We start from the raw sequence: 14939 nt of genomic DNA, 5'->3' as shown, positions 1-14939 counted from the left end.
TGTCCACCAGATTGTGCTTTAACGATCCCTAAACACTATTAACCCTTAAATGGAATGTGAAATATGAACACAGACAACTCGGTGTCCTAAAATTTAAAAGTCTAACAATATTAGTACAGCAACTGTTATCTTAGCAGTTTTTATATTCAGAGGGGAAAAAAAAAACATTCAGTACAAGATCTCACCCAATTCCAGATGTTATTTTGCTCAACAGAAAAGGCTGTCCACAGTTCCTGAAGCAAAGGGTGCATTGTTGGCTGGGACAGTCCGCATATATGTTAAAGGCTGGATTTATGATGATGGCAACACTTTCTTGCTCCTCTCTTTTATGCTTTTCTTCAACTTCACTCCTTTGATGACTCTTTGCTTTCAGACTGGTCTCTCTGCAGTCAACAGAATATCCATCTTTTATCCTGTCAGCATATTTCTTTTTTCAACAGACCCACCACAAGCGCACCTCTTAATTTGGCCTTTTTCCAGTACTTTGGGCATTGTCCATTGGTCTCACTTATCACCTTTCAGTAGTATGTCCAATCCTTTCATCCCTCTGATTCAGCTGGTTAGTGCCAAATTCAGTTAATCTGCACTGGAAACAAGGCCATTCCTATGTTATGTTAGAAACACTTCTCACAGTGATAAAAATAAAAAGATAATATATAATGAGCACTATGAGCGCTACAAAAAACAACTCAAGACCAGCTAATAAAAAAAAAAGTTAATAAAGCTATACAAAACTTAAGTAATGATTAAATAAGGTTAAATACAAGTGCACCAATAGAGATTTTGGGAAGCTGATTTTTAAGGAGGCATATCAGCTGATACCGATCTGATTTCCGATACAACTGCATCCAGCCGGTAAGTCTGTTGCAGTGGATGGGGAGGGAGGAAGGAAGGGGCATGGGGGGAGCAGATGAATGCTCCTCACAAGAGGGAGGGTGTGGGGCAGGGGCAGGGGCAGGGGCTGTGGCAGGCACTGCCTAGCCAGGGTCAAGCGGGACAGAGCCGTGGTTCATCCAAGAGGTGCAGGGAGGGGGAGCGGATCCCATCATTGCACGCACCCTGGGAGGGCATGGGGGGGAGAAGCATGTGCCCCTGGATCTGCGCGGGGCAGGGCGGGGTGGGGTGGGCTGCAGTGCTCAGTTCAAGTGGTGGCACTGGGAGGGAGGCTGTGGAAAAATTTGGGGTGGCTGTACCCCCCCATCCCCATAGCCCCCTACCAGCACTACCACCCGCCTCAAGTACAGTATGGCCCAGCCCACCTCCTGCAGTAACAGCCTGGCACAGCCTTCAGCCCCAGCTTGAAGCTGCCGCCCGCACTGCCCAGAACCAGGGGCACACTCCCCCCATGCCCTCCTGAGATGCACACAGCAGCAGGAGCTGCTCCTGCTCTCCACACCCCCCAGATGAGCTGTGGCTCTGTCCCACTCCAACCAGGCAGTGCCTACCCCAGCCCCTGCCCCACTCCCTCCCTCACCATGGAGGGCATTGATCTGTTCCCCATGCCCCTTCCCTCCTCTCTCCCCATTCACCACAGACTTACCAAACTGCTCCAAACTGCTGGTCTGTGCTCCTCACTGCCTGTAAGGAGCCTGCATTGTGGCTGCACGTATCTACGGGCATTTAATCAGCCAAATTATCAGCCACATCAGGCCAATTTCTGATATACTCAATTTTTTTGTATCAGTGTGAATTCAGTATTGGACCAATGCATCAGTACACCTCTACTAAATATAAACAATACTATAATTCACCACTCTATAAACAAGTGAAACTTGAAAGCATAAAATATGACAAGCTACTTTAACAGCAGCCTCTGGCCTATTCTTTCAATGGAAGTCTCTCTCATAAGGTGTCAACCAATCTCTCAGAACTGAAGTTTGAACTTGGGCTCATTCCCACCTCAGGGGAAATGGATACAATCTGTAACATAAGGTTTCACCCCTGAGGTTTGCTACTTGAACCAAAAATTCTAAAAACTGAGGCTTATTCCCCCGTTGGGTCTACTCACTTCATCTGCCACAGCCTTCTTTCAATCTAGCAAGGGCAATCTATCCTCTTCTGCAGTCTGACCTTGACTGCCACACTCTGTCCTGGCTTTTATACTCATGCACCCTTCCCCTTTTCCAGTCACATGACCCATTCTGCTCCTGGTGGCCTGTGCAGTATCTAGGCTAGTGGTGATCTTGCTACTTGGTTCTCTATGTCTTCTCTTAAGCTTCTTTTCAGGAAGGGCTGGATTATGATAGGGTGGGGCCCTAAACTAGGGGTTCCCAACCTTTCCTTGCCACAGCCCGGCAAACTGGACTGGAACAGGCTGCAGCCCATCGCGGAGTCCTGCAGCCATCATTTCCAGCCAGAACACAGGTAAAGTTACTTCCCCCACCACCACCCAGCAGGGGGGGAGGGGCGGGGGGAGGCAAACTTCAACCGCAACTGCCACAGGCTCTGTGGGAGAAGTTGCGGCCTCTCCACCCAGTTCTGCAGGACCATGGTTTGCCAGTTTGTGGTCACTTCTGGTCCAGCAGCTGACCATTCACAGCCTAGGGGTTGGCTTAGAGGCCCCTCATAATGTGAGGCCCCAAGCTATAGCTTGCTTAGCTTGTGCCTAAATCCGGCACCAGCTGTCAGGCTTCTGGTTCCTACTAGCCCAAAAGGTTCAAGTCTTAAGGGGGCCATGCCAACTTTCTAGGATTCTGCATTCCTTCTCAGTAACACAAATTTGACTCCCTGTTACCAATGGCCAACTACCCATCTCTGCTCCTAGATTTATGTGCATGTACTCTATAGCTCAAAGCACTAAAAACAACGGACATACATTGATATTTGTATGACTGTCTGCCTATTTTCCAACTGAAAATTCAAAAGCATCAATTTTCATCTAAATATAGCCCCCAGATAATTTTCAATGCTACCCCACTCTGAGTCTTATTTGCATTCAATAGTATGAAAGAAAATACTTGACCCTACTGAAGTTAATGGTAAAAATTTTCATTGATTTGTGGAACTGAAGCCTAACCATTGTACAAAGAGAAGGGGCATAGTGGCATCGTGATTAAGGTATCTTGATGTGGATCCAGCACTGTGAATTGAAGCATGGCACTCCCATTTCTCAGAAGCTAGGGATTGCAAAGCCCACATGATCCCCAGATTGAACACTACACAGACTGCTCCAGCAACACAAGCTTCCTCATTGCCATATAGTCTCCTCTGTGTTCCCACCTGCACTCCTCCACTACACAGACTCCCCAGCACTTCCCCTCCACCATTTCATGAACCACCTTGAGCTCCTGTGACATGTATCAAGGCATGGACAGTCTGCCTCATGGCTATTATATACCAAGAGCCAAGGTCTGAGGAGTAGCTGGGTCAAAATGATGGGATCAAAATCCAAGACAAGGCTGAAAGGACAGGTGGAGCAGAGTCAGAACACAAGCTGGTTCAGGTAGCTTGAGATCAGAGTTGTAGATGAAGCCAAGCCACAAGGCAGAGGCATGGTTGGAGTACAGGCAGAGCTGACAATGGGAAGTCAGATTTATGTATCAGGAGATGAGTAACAAGACAGCAGATCACTCTGAAAGCAGTAGAAGTCTTGTTGTCCAGACAGCTTCCTGCCTAGATTTTAGGTGGGCTGGAGGAACCAAATCATCATCAGGAACCCTGGCCAATCAGGGGCCAGCAGTAGGAGGCCTTTTTATGGTGGAGCTCCTTCCCCACCACTCCACCCTTGTCTACCAGCTGTAGCCTGGTGGAGAGTTGAGCTTGTTCTCAGTCCCTACCTCTTCAAGTCAGACACTCAGGAGTTGCTCCTGACATCTGTTGCTGTGTGGGGTCCCTGCTCCATGAGGTGATCCAGATGCCAGAGCGCTGGGCTCTCCAGGACTTGCTGTCTTGCCCCTTGTGGGGGAGGAGGGGAAGAAAGGAAGTGTAAGCCAGAGGAAGGAAGGGGAACCTTGAAGCTCCAGCAGCAGCAGCTGAAGTGTGGGGAGAAGTGGGACCTTGGGGGCCACAGTTTAACTTATTTTGGACAGATGCAGCCTATGAGCTGCTAGTTGAGAATCCCAAGTTAACACTTTGCTCTGGACTTACATCACAGGTTGTCTCAGTTCACTCAGCTATAAATCAGTACCTGGCCATATAGGCTACGGAGGCAAATGCAGATGGAAGTGATGCAACACTGCCTCTGTGTATAGTCAAGGGAGCCTTGCCTCTCCTTTCCCAGCTACTGACCTGCCTGGGTAGTGTGGGGATGCCCTTTTCTCCCTCCATCTCTCCCTCTACCCTTTGGGTGGGACTCCAACCCTGTTGGGTCCTAGATCACCTAACTTCAGTCAGGGCCGGTCTATACAGGGCTTTGACCCTTTTCTGGGCCTCTGCTTGGTGGAGGCAGCCACTCACCTCCCTTTCCAAGACCACTACCCTTTAGGAAAGAGTTAAAAATCAAACAAACAAACATCACGGGAAAATTCATAGGGTGTGGAGCCCTCTGCTCTGCAGCTTCTGTACCCCCTCCCACAGCTGCCCCAGTCCACCAAGTGCTACCAACAAATGAACAGAGAAAAAAAAGCAAAGCAAACCCCTATTAGGTCAACATAAACAGTCCTTGGCATGCACCCACCAACCCAGGGCCCTCCTGAGCCAACTTAAACAGTCCCCAGTGCTCTGAATGCACTTCTTCCCCAGTACTATTACTGGGTTAAGGTAAAACAGTCCTCAGTTTTCCTGGTGCACCCACTCCCCCAGGATCCTTCCTGTATTCACATAAAAAGTCCTCTGTTTCCCATGCACTCACTCTTTCTCTTTCCATCATCAGAAACTCCTCCTGAGCTGTAGCCCCTCTTGCTGAGCTTACATGCATCCTTGTCTCCCTGGAGGACTCTATCCCCTTCTCTGCTGCAGGGCCAAGTCCCCCACCTTTGCCTTGATGAAGGGATTATATCCCAAATAGTCCCCCACCCTTCAGTCAGATTACTGCTGCCAATATTCCCTTCTTGCTATCATTTCTGCTATCTAGCTGCAAGCTAGACTTTGCAAAACAAAAAGGTGGGGGCCGGCAGGGGGTGTGCATCACTCCCAGCTGAGCCAGCTGTGCCCCTTCAAGGGATTCGTGCCCTTACTTGCAGCTGGCAGCTTACTCCCCTGCTCACCACTTGGTGCTTTTCTGCTGTCTTGGCACCTCTTGGCACTTCGCTCCTTGTAGGCAGTGAACCCTTTGCCTCAGACTACAAAAATTCCAACTTTAAAGGGACCCTCCTGTTTTCCCTTGCTTGGCTCTCTCCTCTCCGTAACAGGGTTAGGGTTCCCCATTACACTCTCCTCCTCCCCCTCTAAACCCACTCCCAGACTCATCTGTACCCTATGACCTGCCTAGCTGGTGCTCTCTAGCCTGCTTGCACAGGGTCGTACCATTGGGGTGGGAAGGACTTGGACTTGGGACTTGGTACCAGAAACACGCCCCAGGCAGTAGAGTTCAGGAGGTGGAAAGTTTGTCCTCACAGAACAAGATGGTGGGGGAGGGGGCACCAGATCCTGGGATGCTGGACGACGGTAACTTGGGTGGCTTATCTGTGGGGAAACAGCCACACATTAATGGAACACAAGCTGGGTAACACAGATCAGAGATAAACCTAGGCTGGAGTGGTGCAACTTTAAGCTGCCTACAGAGTGCTTAAAACTAGTTTCAGGTGTTGATGCATGGATAAAGGGTCAAGAGCTCCTGAAGCCACCTGAAATTAAATGTGCAACAAGGCCCAGAGACACAGCCAATGTTGAAAATAATTAATAAAGCTTTATGCTGGAAACTTCCACAAGAGGGCATCCTCATATAACAAATTATTTTTACAAAAACAAATAATGCCCTTCTAAAACACTTGGGGGAAAAACACAGGTTAAGTGATTTAATTATAGTTTTTGTTCTGATAAGGCAACTCTGCTTGTCAGTCGGTAGGAGAATATCAGCACAAATTAAGTACATATTGATATCTTCCTAAACTGCAATAGTTGCTGAAAATTTTCTCCTGATTAAAAAGTTAGTAATCTTCATTTGATCCTGGTAACTACAAAGGTTTTGGAACACCCTTAGTATGATAAGCTCGCTTTACCAAAATAAAGTCGCTAGCAGAAACAAGAGATTTTGATAACAAGTATTTTAAAATGTGAAAAACATTCCAGATATTTTTATTGCCTGTTTTATCACAGGAAAGTCAGCTTTTCTTCTTTTCCTGGCATGAAGCTAGTATTGACAAGAGTGCTAGCAGCTTTGTCTAGTGTAATTATTGTTGATATGTCTGTTATTGATGAGAACATTTACATGATAACAAGATCATAAACAGTGCCTAAAGTGACTAAATATAATACATTTCCATTTTCAAATCAACATGATGTCTATCCATTTAATTAAGTGTCTGTAATGGAGAAATAGGACCCAATATTGTCAAAATAGCAGTAATTACTCATATTTATCTGCAACAATCAAGTACTGCATCCATGAGAAATGACACCAATTTGTTCCCGTGGTACTGTTAATAAATTATATCCAGTTACAAGTATCTTGACTGCTCTTAACGTTCTACCGCTTTCTGCTTCCCAATTTTGATGCTCCATAACTGCAGGCCTCTCTTTGGGTACTATTAAATTTAATTAGGGCAAATTTCGTTTGGGGCATAGTTGCAGGGCAGCTAAGGCATCCTGCTTTGGGTCAGAGGTGTGAATTTGAGTCCTGACCTGCATGCATATAAAATACTACCCGCCAATCAAGCCAGCTTTAAATGGGTACCCAGCCACTTGGGCCAAGAAGTAAAAAGTGTGCTAATGTAATACTACCATCATCATGTGCCACTGACTGTAAAACCTGGCATGTTTTAAGCCAGGATAGCTCTGTGGGTTACTAAACTTGGCAGGACATTTGACCTTGAGTCTTTCACTACTAAAGGTGAAGCTGGTAAACTGCCCATTATTAAGATTGTCTCATGCTGCTGTTTTAAGATGCTATTTTCCATTGCCCAGAATAAGTCTAGGGCTACAATAAGTTCTCCTCAGTAAAAAAATAAATCTGAAGACCTTTTATTTGAAAAATTTTTGCAGTGGCTACGCTGCGTACCATCCCTGGGACATTCTGCCTAAACCTGGTAAGTAAGAAACCTTTGAGAAATCAGAGTGTGTATCTACTCAGCAGAAACTAACTAGAGCTTCACCTCTAAAATCTCCACATTCCAACTTCACCAAGCCTGTTCAAGCCTCTCATAGCTTGTAGTCCTGACTGCACAACTCTATACACTGAAGTTCAGGTAAACAAGGGGAAATCCAGACATTACAATGTAACTTCTTCAGTCTCAATGGGGACTGGCTGTAGAAATAGGAACAGGAAGTCTGGTTTTCCCATGTTCTTGATGATAGTTGCAGGCAGCAGGGATGACTCTTTCTGATTTAAATACAGAGAGAACAAGAGCCAAACCTCCACCTTTTCATGGAAGATCTGGGGTCCAGGATTCCCAGCTAAGTTTGGGAACAAGAGATGGAGTTAGTAGGTGGGAAAAAACTTTTGAGATGAGAAGCTGAGAGGGGAGATTGAGACAAGCAGAGCAAAGAGACTGGGACTGGAAAGCACTCCAACAGGGGGAAGGAGATGGATATGACAAGAAGACAGAGCCTACTAGGAAGAATTGCACTGGATGGGCAGAGAGGTATGGGCAAGGAGCCTGCTCTATCAAACTTCCTTTTGGGCTTGCTTTTATAGTGCTCAGATCTATACCAACTGAATTTATAAACCTTATTATTTTTTCACAAGACCTATGTGAGATGTTACTATCCCCATATGAGAGATGGGAACTGAGGCACAGAGGTTGTGATCAAAAGGATCTAATAATTTGGCGTGTCCAACTTGTGATACTTAAGACCTGTTTTTAAAAAATACTTACCACTGTACATACCGTATTTTAAAGCACAAATTACACTGTCTTCAATTGCAGCTTTGAATCCTCAATACTTCTGCAAATCTGACTCCCAGAAAAATAAGCATACAATTACTTACCACCTCTAAAAAGTCTGGTTAAAAGACTTGCCCAGCATTACCTAGAAACTCTAGCAGAAGCAGGGGTAGAATCCAGTTTTCTTGGGTAGTTTTCGACTGCATTAACCACAAGACCATCCCCTCTTCCTGAAGTCCCTTGTTTCATTCACTCCACAGCTTCCAGATTCTACAACAGATGAAGCTAGGGTCCTACAGAAAACAGCCTTGATTTATCTTCTTAGTCACATGCAACAGAAATTAGGCATAGTCTGTACAAAAGTGTGACTTGACTTATATAAAGTCATGTGAATGAAGTTGCACCCACATGAGTGAAGATGCATCCATACTTAAGTTTGTGGGATCGAGCATTTTTTAAATTCATGCCTTCTGCTTCTGGTCCTATCAGCTGTAGCATAACTAAATTAAAATCAAATTGAAAAATCAATTACATTGCTATTAATGTGTTCTCTACAAGTTCTGTTATTCTCAGGCTATGATCCGAGTTAGCTATAAGGGACAGAGGTAGTGAAAAAAGGTCATTAATCAGACAAGCATTTGGGCATCTAGGAATATTAAACTGAACAGTTGAACCAAGTAGTTGGTACTTAATGCCCATCCAATTCCTCTTTGCTACAACTGCTCTTGAAAATTGTTTTTGAACTTGGTTTTTTATGTAGCTAATGCTTGCTCTCTGTAGAAAAGCATTAGCGAAGCTTCAAAGGATTTATTAAAAATTGGGATTATAATTCATTTGCTTCCTAATGATGTATAAATGAAGGCCTAAAAGGTTTTTATTAAAAACAGGAAATGAGTCTTTAACTATGGTTAATTTTTACCTTAGAAATATAAAAGATACCAACTCTTTTTTTTGTTGGATCCCCAGATATTTTAGAGCAGGACTTTTTCCCCAGGTAGACTGTAACTGTGAATGAGTGCAAAGCATTGAAAATAAAAAACAGAGGACATCCATCTCCCTCATTTCCCATACCTTCTTACCCTTGATTCCATCTCAATCTCTTGTAATAGAAAGACAAATACATTATATCAGTTTGTCATCATTATAACTAGTGTTTTTATGGGTCATGACTTTTAAAAAATTTAAGTAAGCTGTTACCAAAAGCTTGAATACTGTCTTAAGGCAGACCTTTGTTATCTGAAATGTTAACTAGCCATTGAATTTAAAGTGTTATGAGAAACGAACAATACAATAGGAGACTTAAAGAGTTGGATTAAAAACCTACTTCCCTCTCAGTTGCTGGGCCTTTTCTCCCTGCAAGTCATCATTTCACTGGTTTGCAAGTTATAATACTGTCCCAAAGGGAAGCAAACTTGAAAAAATGTAAAACGTAATCATTAAATATATATTGAACACATGAAATGTAGCTGTGGGTACTTAACACAGGAAAGACAGTTATCTCCAACACTGGCATCTAATAAAGCAATTAATCCAGTTACAATGGCAACACAATATTTATTACATCTGAAATGTGCACTAATTGTAATCCATTGGTTTCCACTGGGTGCAACAACTGTGATGAACGCCAGTGTTGCACCCAAGGGATCCTTCACCTCTGAGAGAATCCAAATCATTCAGAGGCTGACTGTGGACATTCCTGTTGTGTGCGTGCATGTATACACGCATGCATGCACACACACGTGCATACAGCAAATATCAGTATAATATTTTGGCATTACACTGATAAAAATCGAATCCCTCCTAGTGTCCATCTATCTGGGGAAAGAAACTGTCACTAGAATAACAAAAAAGTTATTCGTGAACTTTTAAGAGGTCACAAGAAAAGATCATTTCACATGTGCCCAAACTCATTAAACCCTTTACATTATCCTGATGGGAAAGGTACTGATCTATCAGAAGGACTTGCTTGCACCTCTTGAAACTATTGAGGTAAACAGGGGAAAGCCACACCTCTCCCTTTTTTTTTTAAAGTAGTAAAAATAATGCCTTGCCTCCCAAGGATTGCAACCTTGAAACAGTGAAGAGGCTTGTGTGCTACAAATGATGTTGAAAGCAATGTTGTTTGGAGTTTTGTTGGGTTTACAGTGTGAGCTGCACAAATGTCGATCAGTGTTCTTACAAGCTCGAGTTGGAGCAGTTACATGTTGAGGCCAGCAGGGCCCTGGAGTACTGATAAATAAGAATCCCCTCCTCCCATCCTGGGCTTTCCCTGGGTTCCTTGGGGCTCCCCCCGGCCTGATTACTTGTGGCTGTCTGTGCTGTCTTTCCTAGGTGAGTAGGCAGGGGAGGGTTAGCCTGCCTCCCACTCCCTGCCACTGTGGCTGCCAGGCTCTTCTCTAGGCTGAGCCTGGCCTAGAAAGCAACAGAACAGCAGTGGCAACAGTGGTCACACAGTTGAGTTAACTCTCCGCTGTCTGCTCCCCTGGAACAAACAGAGCAGACAGACACAAGTAAACAGGGATCTGGAGTGTTAGGGAGAGTGGGGGGAGGGAAGAGGGCAGTGGGCCTGATCCAAGCCGGCAGGAAAGGAGTTAAGTAGGGTGTAGCTTAGAGTGGCTACATATTAGTGTAACACAAACTGGGTAACACAGATCAGACATAAACCTAGGTTGGATTGGTGTAACTTTAAGCTGCCTACAGAGTACTTTAAACTAGTTTTAGGTGTTAATGTGTGGACAATCCAGGGCTTAAGAGCTCCAGAAGTCATGTAAAATTAATGTGTACAAAGGCCCATACTGCTGGTAGGGTCACCCTTGGTGGCAATTTAAAAAAAAATGAGGTTTCCAGACTAAATGTAATCCAAAAAAGTAAGTAAAAGTTCTCAATGGCAGAGCAAGTGGATGAAGCAAGGATATTTCACAACAGTTGTAAATGAAGGCTGTATCAGAACAGAAACCACCAATCCTTGGATTAAGGTTTGCTTCCTGCAAAGTATCAGGTGGTTGCTAATGTACAACAACATCCCACAGTAAAAGAAGACACGCACAGGTGTGTTCCTTCAAAAGTAAGTCCTACAGCAATGAGCAAGCAGAGAGAGGCAGATGCTAGCAATTACGAGAAGTCCCTAGTGACAGACCTACCTGGAGGTGATGATTATATGATAGTCATTTTGTACTTGGAGCTGAGAGAGGTGTGCAACTTGACAGCCGCAAATCATGACTGAACAGTCCTATTTAGGATCCACCTGCTCACCCTGTATGGGGAGAAGGCTAGAAAAGGTGCACTAAACAATCTGCCTCATTTCACCTGACTGGAAAACCACATCCACTGGGATCACTCTATTAGCTATACGAAGCAAGTAATGAAGTTTGCAACCTGGAATGTCTGTACTCTGGTGGACAACACTAGCAGTGACCTGCCAGAGTGAAGGACAGCACTTGTGTCCAAAGAACTTGCATGATGTGATGCTGGCATTAGTGCACTCAGTGAAAGAAGAAATATGCAGAACAGAGGCAGCTCACAGAGCAAAAAGATATACCCATGGAGGAGCCAGTTTTGCTATCCTGACCAAGATTGTTATTCAGATGTTGGAATGTCCAGCTGGCATCAATAAGAGTCTCGTGATCCTTTGTCTTCAACTGACAATATGCAAGAGTCATCAGTGCATAAATTCTGACCTTTGATACATATAACAAAACAATAGAATAGAATTCTATTCTAAAACTCAATCAGCTGCTGACATCTGTCCCCAAAGGAGATAATTCTTCTTGACAATTTCAGCACTGAAGTAGGGAAAGACTCTGAGCTATGGAAAGGAACACTTGGAAAGGAAGGAGTCAGGAAATTCAAGTCAAATGGGTTGTTTCTGAGCAAGTGTTAAGAACATCATCTCATTATCACAAAATCTTTATTCCTCTAAAAACAACAAATAGAAGACATTATTGATGCATGGCCACTCAAAACACCAGCACCGGATTGACTACATCACAGTGTGCGCCCAGGACTGTCACAACATCTGTATCACCAGATTTGTGACCAGCACAGACAACTGTTGAACAAATAATTGTTTGATGTTCTCCATCAGGTACATACCCAAGACGTCATAAACAGAAGAAGCTACCAAGGAACAAGTTTGATACTGAGTGCTTGAAAGAACCTGCTAAAAGCAACCATCTCTAGCAGTGCCTGTGTGAGAAATTCTCTGACTTCCCTGATGCTTTTAACACCATTGGTCACTGAGAAAGTCTAATGAAATGCATCCATGAGGCATTCAATGACTCTAGCGTTCTCCAAAAAGAAACATTGGAACTGGTTTGATGAGAATGATATGGAAATATAAGCTCTTGTTGACAGAAAAAGGAGAGCCTTCAAAGGTTGCCAGAATTACATCAATTCCAAATGGCAGCAAAACACTTGCTGATGCATTAAAGCTGAAACCCAGAAGAAAATTCAAGAGTGAAAGAACAAGTGGTGGGAGGACAAAACAGAGATTCAAACGTTTTCTGATAGCCACAATATAATTTCTTCAGTGCAACCAAAGTTATATCTGGGCCAAGGACACAAGGAGGTCCCTCTGAGGTTCAAGGATGGAAGGATACTGCTTAAAGACAACTCCACTATGAATGCACAATGGAAGGAGTACCTTCAAGAGCTCCTGAACTGAGATTCTAATGTTGAAGATAATACTGCTGAAGCCATTACGCAACACCAGTTAAGGACTACCTGGAAGGTCCACCAACATAGCAAGAGGCCTTGAAAGCCATTAAGCAAATGAAAAACAACAATGAATGTGGTCCTAATTGAATACTACCATAAATATTTAAGCAAGATGGAAAAAAAGCTCTATCACCAACTACATGCTGTTCTTATGAAAATCTGGAAACATGAACAGATTCTCAGTGACTTGAGAGATACCACAATCATTACCATATTCAAGAAAAGAGATAAATTGGATTGTAACTATTATGGTATTGCATTCCTGTCCATAGCTGGGAAGATTCTCACCCATGTTCTCATGCTCATCAATAAACTTTAATTAATTAATTTTCCTTGCTGAGGGATTCTACCTGTCTCCCAATATGGTTTCAGACCACTCAGAGGAACAGTAGATACAATCTCTGTTGATAGATAGTTACAGGAAAAGTGCTACAAGCAACACCAACATCTTTACATGGCCTTCATTGACCTGACCAAGGCCTTGTATTCAATCAATAGAACAGCTCTGTGAAAATCCTGGTGAGATTTGGATGCCTGCCAAAATCATGACAACATGACAGCAACCATCCTAAGCAATGGCATGGAACCCTTCACTATTAGAACCAGAATGCCGCAAGGAGGTATGATTGCAGCAACACTATTTTCCATCTGTAGAATCATAGAAAGTAAGGGTTGGAAGGGATCTCAGAAGCTCGTCTAGCCCCATCCCCCCTGCTCAAAGCAGGACCTTCCCCAACCATATGATCCCAGCCAAGGCTTTGTCTAGCTGGGTCTTAAAAACCTCCAAGGGTGGAGATTCTACAACTTCGCTGGATAACCCGTTACAATGGTTTACTACCCTCCTAGTGAGAAAGTTTTTCCTAATATCTAACCTAAACTTGCCTTGTTGCAACTTGAGAAATTGCTTCTTGTTGTCAGCTGCCACCACTAAAACAGTCTAGCTCCATCCTCTTTGGAACCATCTTTCAGGTAGCTGAAGGGTGCTATTATATTCCCACTCATTCTTCTCTTCTCCAGACTAAATAAGCCAAGTTCCCTCAGCCTCTTGTCATAACTCATGTGACCCACACCCTAACCATTTTCATTGCCTTCCACTGGGCTCTCTCCAACTTGACCACAACCTTTCTGTAGTAGGGGCTCAAAACTGGACAAAGTACTCCAGATGTGGCCTCACCGATGCTGAAAGAGGGGAATAATCACTTCCCTTAATCTGCTGGCAATACTACTACTAATCCAGTCCAGTGTGCCATTAGCCTTCTTCTGGAGGTCTTGGTTTTAGCCATGTTAGTCTAAGGACATAGGCAGACAAGGTTCTTAGGTAAATACGATATCTTTTGTTAACTAAAAAATTGGAAAAATTGTTCTTTGCAAGCTTTCAGTCACAAGCACCTTTCTTCAGGCAGCAGACTCTCCCTATGCCTGAAGAAGGGTGTTTGTGCCCAAAAGCTTGCAAAGAACAATTTTTCCAACTATTTAGCTGTTCTAATAAAAGATATCACATTTATCCAAAGAACCTTGCCTGCCTATCAGCCTTCTTCACGCTGCTTCACTCAGCCTTCAGCACGCTGTTGGCTCATATTCAGCTTATTGTCCACTGTAACTCCCAGGTCCTTTTCTGAAAAGCTGCTGCTGAGCCAGTCAGTCTGCAGCATGTAATGGTGCATGGGATTGTCCTGTCCTAAGTGCAGGACTTTGCACCTGTCCTTGTTGAACATGAGTTTTCTTTTTATCCAATCCTCCAATTTATCGAAGTCTGTCTGAATCCTAGCCCTGCCCTCCAGCATGTCTACTGTTCTCTGCAGTTTGCTGTCATATGCCAATTTGCTGATGGTGTACTCCATCCTACCTTCCAGGCCATTGATGAAGATATGGAACAAAACTGGCCCAAGTACAGACCTCTTGGGCACTCCATGCAAGACCAGGTGCCAACTAGCTATTGAGCCACTGAGCCCTTTGAACCTGAGAATCCAGCCAGTTTTCTATCCACTTTACAGACCATTCATTCAACCTGTACTTCCTTAGTTTCTCCTTAAGAATGTTGTGAGAAACCATATACAAAAATCTTACTAAAGTCAAGATATATCATGTCCACTTTTCTCCCTGCATCCACAGATCTAGTCGTCTCAAGGAAATCCTGGGATGTCATTCTCCTCTTGTGGCCTTGGTGAGGCCACAGCTGGAGTATTGCGTCCAGTTTTGGGCTCCACAATTAAAAAAGGATGTGGAGAAGCTTGAGAGAGTCCAGAGGAGAGCCACGCGCATGATCAGAGGTCAGGAAAACAGACCTTATGATGACAGGCT

The sequence above is a fragment of the Crocodylus porosus genome, unplaced genomic scaffold (genome assembly GCF_001723895.1).
Source record: "Crocodylus porosus isolate Cpor-Errol unplaced genomic scaffold, CroPor_comp1, whole genome shotgun sequence".
Classification (NCBI taxonomy): Eukaryota; Metazoa; Chordata; order Crocodylia; family Crocodylidae; genus Crocodylus; species Crocodylus porosus.
The sequence above is the reverse complement of the archived record's forward strand: the minus strand, read 5'-3'. Positions refer to the sequence as shown.